The sequence below is a fragment of the Natator depressus genome, chromosome 2, assembly GCF_965152275.1.
Source record: "Natator depressus isolate rNatDep1 chromosome 2, rNatDep2.hap1, whole genome shotgun sequence".
NCBI lineage: Eukaryota > Metazoa > Chordata > Testudines > Cheloniidae > Natator > Natator depressus.
This window is the reverse complement of record NC_134235.1, coordinates 45,271,481-45,277,768: the sequence shown is the minus strand read 5'-3', so window position 1 is coordinate 45,277,768 and position 6,288 is coordinate 45,271,481.

Genomic DNA, 6,288 nt, shown 5'->3' with positions numbered 1-6,288 from the left:
TATGTTTTGAATGAGTCATTTATACTTACCCCTTAATTTGACTGTTTTGTTCCCATAGGCAAATGAAGTCTTTTGATTAGGTACGTAAAATATTCTACAGCTTTGAGTAAAAATATCTATGCCATGCTGTAGAATTAGTTCCACTTCTCTTCTTGTTTTAATGTGGGCTGGTTTACATGATGTGATAGCATGCACCAGTTGGGGTTTAAATTCTAGTGTGCACCAGCATGTCCAGAGTGCACCAGCACTAACTGGTCCACGTGGAACCCGGCTGGCGCATACTAAAAGTTCCCCAGTCTCCATTAACATAGTCCCATTTCAAACAGTACTATGTTTACAGGGAGTAGGGAGCCTTTAGTGCAGTGGTCCCCAACGCGGTGCCTGCGGGCTCCATGGCGCCCGCCGGGGCATTTATGTGCACCCACCTATTGATAAGGGAGCGCTTCCGCTGTACAAACCGCTGCCGAGGAGCACGGCCGCCGGACAACCAGCTGCCAAAATGCCGCTGAAAGTGGCAACGCCAAGAAGCGTCGCCGCCGAAATGCCGCTGCTTCTCGGCGGCATTTCGGCGCCTGGTTGACCAGCACCCGCAGCACTCTTCTGGGAACATGAATATGCTATTGCAACAGAAAGGTTGGGGGCCACCGCTTTAGTGGGTGCTAGCAGGATCCATATAGGCCAGTTAGTACATGACATACTGATGTGTGCTAGAATTTACATCCCAGCTGGCACACATTAAAACATCATGTAGACAAACCTGTATTTCAACGTTTTTTCTCAGTTCAGATATTTGCATATTTTTTAATTATCATTTCAATTCCAATAATGTTTCTGGAATATTTTATTGAAAAGATAGAAGATAAACTGATGAAAACTACAAAATTAAGATGTAAGCTTTGCACTCCAGTATTAGTTCCTGATCCTGCAAACACTTACACGTGCTTTGCTTTACTACCTTGAGGAGTCAATGGAACATACATAAGTCTTTGCAGAATTGGGGCCTAATACTGTTGTTGGGAGGAAGAGTGTAAATGAGTAGGGAGTACTAAGGTACATCTCACACAGAAGTTAAAGACTGAATACTAGTTACAATCTTGATTTTGCTGACATTTTTCAGTCTGTGTTGCATCTGTTGTAATTGATGTTAAAAATTGCATTGAAGACTGGGTTTGCCTTCCTGAATACATACATATTTTCTTTATATATATTTTTGCTCCCTCAAAAGTTTTGAGTAAATGCTCTTGAAAAGAGAGAGACTAGTAGCTCCTTCGGTGCAATTGTGATTCTGAATCCTTTACTCATTGTCTGATATCACTTCGGGCAGGAACAAGGCTCCGCCATTCCTGTCTATCGTGCTATTTGATGGAATGGCTACCTTGTATTTCTATAACTTTTTTATGAGAATAGGTTGTTGGCCTTTCACTCAACCTGAAGGCTCAGTGGATTGCTTTTTGTCTGATCTCTGCCTTTCACCTGTCTGGCTTGGGTGGCTCTACGAGGAGTCCAAACTCATGCTGCTAGAGTTCTCATTGGCACATACAAGCCTTCTCACTGCATCAAGGTGCAGTCTCCAGGGAAGGGCTGTTGTGAGTACTAGTGACACATTTTCTGCATGACTAGGCATGTCTGCTTAGGAGAAACTTTATTAAAACTAGAAAAGGAGACTTGTAAGTCAGGACTGAGGACTGCATTGGCAAAGCTTTTTGGAAAGCTTGCACAGCACTTGCCTTCACAAACCGGTGCTCTTCTGGTCTATGTTGAGTAGTCTGTAATGGAGGGTTCTGGGGTAGGAAAGATCAGTGGTATGTGGGAGGGAAGCAGGGTTAATACAGGCAGTGCTGCCAAATCTACAGCCTCAGGGGGTGTGAAGGGATGAGGGTATAGTGAGAGGGCACCACTGCTTGTGTGATATCTACTGCCAATGTTCCAGTGCCACATGGTGTGGAACACAAATCGCTTATTGCCAAGTGTTCTGTGGGATTGTAACTAGTGCTTATGCCCATAAAAGCAGGATGCTTTCTCCAATATTAGAGCTCAGGCACATCACAGGCCCCCAGACTTTTTTTTCCTGTTTAACAAGAAATCTCTATCCGCTGTGTTTTTAACTCTCTCCACAAGTGTACACATCAGTTCTGGATACAGTGCCTATTCCCTGCTTCCTCTGGGACTGATGAAGCCCTCCCTCCATGTCTAGTATGGCATAGGAATTTTGATCAGGTCACATGCTAGACCTTGGGCCTTTTAGCTGGGGACCTAATTGAACGACTTTGTTAGGGGCCCCAGATTTCCTTGAACCAGCCCTGCAAACAAGCAAGAAAGGAAGGTAACGAGCATTGGGAGTACTCGAGAAGAGGAAAGGAGCTAGTGGGAGCTGCAGAGATGGACAAGCTCCCTTGGATGTGAAGTTACAGTTACAGCTACTTCTTGAAGTAAAATCACATTTCTAGGGGACAGTAGCTATCACATCAGTGAATAGTATGATCAATCCTGTGAACTCAGGATGAACTCATCCTCAACCTGGAGAGACCATGCAAATGACTACTCATCATCCCTCTTCAAGCCAGAATTAAATCTGGTCTCCTCAACTGTATCATGAAGTTTTTCCTTTTTGGTTTAGTAGGTGATTTGCTGTCTTGATGAACCTTTTATAATTCTGTGCATTAAGGATGCTCTGTAAAAGTGAAATGTATTGTATTGCATTGTTCAGCGTGCACATAAATAAGACTATACAATATATTAAACCCATTTCAGATATTTTATGTGGAGAAACAGGGAGTGCAGAATAATTTTGCAGTTACTATTGAAGATGGAATAGAGCTGACCTGGAGTGTTCCTCACTGTGATATTACAGTTGCTGTTTACCTTTTGTTGCATATAGGAATTCTCTCCTTTAGAACAACACAAGTTCTGCTAAGACCATTGGTGGTGGTGTACCAGTCTGAGAATCTGCCTTGCTTTAGTATGATATTTCTATTTTTGAGGTCTGTCTGTTCATTTTAGATTCTAAACTCTTTGGACAGAGATTGTCTTCCTCTTTCTTCTTTACATCCCGATACGCACTGACAGCACTTTAATAAATACAAAGGTTGAAGTGGAAGGTAATTTGTAAACTGATTTTTTAACCCCGGGTTGCATCTCATGCTGGTATTAACTAGCATTTTTGCATACAGATGGTTTCTAATTCTGAATTGAGTTTTCTCTTTCCTGTAGAATTGGGTCATGTATCTGTTTTGCTGAACAACGTGCTGTAACTCGTATCCCTGCTTTTATGCTGTTAAACTGTCTTAAATAAAATACTACCGTGCTACCATAATCCAGTAAAATAAAATCATTCTTGATGTTTTAATACATTGGCCTGATTTTCAAGGTGTAGAGCAATTGTTGATTTCAGGAGGATTTGAAGGAGCTCAGCACTTTTGAAAATCAGGCCACTTATATTTAGATGCTTAACTATGTATTTCTGAGCCGCCTTTTAGGCACCTAAGAAGAATGTTATTTCAGTGTGTATCACTAAAAAATGCTTAGGATGGAAGATGTACTGATTTCTAGTAACAATGCAGTGCATAAGTTCTCATCACACAAAGTTAGTTTTGCCTAATGAAATCAACCCTTTAACTGACAAAAACTATTTAAGTTTTTGTCAGTTAAATTGGATCTTGAAAAAACTTGTCTTGTTATATTAAGCACATCTTACTAAGAAAGCAGCATTGGCAAACAGCGTACTGATCTATATTTGACCTTTGCACAGTGTGAGAGTTGCTGCTATAAACATTTTTTAAATTTTCAGTGGCCTTCAGGTGAAGAGTGAGGGCTGGGCCTCGGGGTGCAACATGGGCAGGGCCATGGCCTGTGTCAGGGGAGGCTTATGATACCTGCCACCCATGCCGGGGGTGTGGCCCCATCACCAGCACCCTTAATTCCACCACCTAGGCCTGAAAGCATAAATTCATAACTTTGCTAGACACTAAAAATCATCCAGTGAATGGAGACACTGGCTTTATTACTTATTACAACAATCTATAACCCACTAACAACCCCTCCCTGCCCAGATGCCCTTTTTCTCCCTCTCTGACTGGATAGGTGTTAATGGATCTCTTCACCTTGAATGGGCCCTTGAAATATGTGTTAACTACTTCTGCTAAACAATCTATTCCACCTGCAGAAGAGCTCTGTTGTAAACTTGAAAGTTGTCTTTCTCACCAACAGAAGTTGATCCAATAAAAGATATTACCTCAACCAACTTGTCTCTCAAAACAGAACATGTCAGGCCTATGTGCAACAGTGAATGAATGCATAAATCTCTCACTTCAAGCTCTATGTTCAAATCCTTATTAGGTTGCCCGTGAAAAGCTTTGATTTTCTTTACTCTGGGTAGTGGTCCTTTGTCACAGATGTCAATTGTGCATTGTTAACAATTTCTGTTTAGGAGATTCCTGACGGACCTCATGTTGTGAATATCATGTGTTGTAGGCCAAGGTTGAGGAGTGTTTTGGCACTGCCTAGCTTTAATTAGTTAGATCAATTCAGTAAGTAAGGAATTTATTTATAATGCACATAATTGAAGTGTCAGCCATAAAGGTAATGAAGACAACTTTTTTTTCTAAAGTACAATAGAACTTTGCTGTTTTACACTTCACTAAACTATACACTTTAAAATGCACATAGACAATGGTCTTCTCAGTCGATTTAGTAGCAGATAGTGTGGTGAGTTCTCCATTGTAACAGCATATTTTGTAAAATGTATATATTTAAACTCCAAAATATTATAACTACTCATCTTACATCGCACATTTGCTTGCATATTGTATAGTGTTACATTTTAGTAGATTATTTTGTTTAATGAGTAATAAATAAACATTTTAGTAACTAAAATATATTATTTCCTGTCTAACTACCTCTATATAGGTTTCTTTATAGAGTCTGAATACAGTATACAGGAGCCCCAGGTATAATTAATATTTTAGCTGTCTATTATTCTTCCAGTATGATCTTTCTGCTGCCACCAGATATCTCGCAGAATAAGCAACCTTAGGGTTTGACCATCACCAACTCCTGTTGTCTTCAGCACTTCTTGATATCGGGTGCCAGACTTGGAGGAACAATTCCAGGGAGGCGTAGATGTTTTAAAAAGCAGGCGTTTTTACAGTGATCATGACTTACTATATTTGCTAGACTTGACGTTGTATTAATATAAGACACGTCATTGTTAGCCTGTCTTTTTTACTTGCTATACTTCAGTGGAAATATGGGCTTGTTATGCATGATTTAAGAAACAATGCACATGTAGAGGCCTCAAATCTTCTTTATATATTCTGTACAGTACCACAAGGCAGCTGGTTTTAATAGGAATGGTAGAAGTGAGACTTTGGAACAAATCTTTGATAGGCAACTTTTCTTGTGTTCTGGAAGCCAGATTCAAGTTTAGATGATATCTTTCTATCAAAACACTTTAACTACCTCATCTTTCAGTCTAACTATTGTACCAAACAGTCACTTTAAATCACAGATACTATTACAGTGCAAGATGTTTTCACCTTTACTTTTAAGTGTTAAAATAAGGCAAAATCCATTGCTTCATGTGCACAAAATCTATATACTTTACATTGCATAGAGAAAAGAGGTGAACCAGAAGCTGAGTAATCAGATCACTGTGCCTGGAGTGAGGTTGTCATTGACCTGTCTTGATCTGGCTCTAAACAACTTAGTGCGTTATTTTTTTCCACCAAGAATCACTCTGTTGCCTCCTCCTATCTTCTACTTACATCTATCTCAAGATCGGAGAGTACCCAATACACTTGCTGCTTGAGACCACTTGTATCTAATTAAACCGATTTGCCCCTGTTAGATAAGTTACTGTGGATGCATTTTAGGCATTGTGTCCAGCTAATAAAATAATCTATTGAGCTGGGATTGCTTCTGAAACAATGCACTTTAAGTAGAGGCAGCTTAGGTTGATTGACATTAAGACATAGACCTAATTCTCTTCTCACACCACTATAAATTGGGAGTAACTCCACAGAAGTCTGTGGAGTTATGCTGGCATAAAACTGGTGTAAGTAAAAGGAGACCCACGCTTACAGATCACAATCAGAAAAAAGACAGGAGCAATTATAGTGTGCTTTCTGCTTTTAAAAAAATATTCCCCTGCAGAGTAATCTAGTTTAGAGTCTGATATATAAACTACTAGACTTGGTGTTGAATTAGTACTTTGAGAAATGGATTGTTTTTTAGTTTAATTAAATTCCAATAATTTTCTCCATTAGAAATTTAGTGTAAGATGCAGGAAGC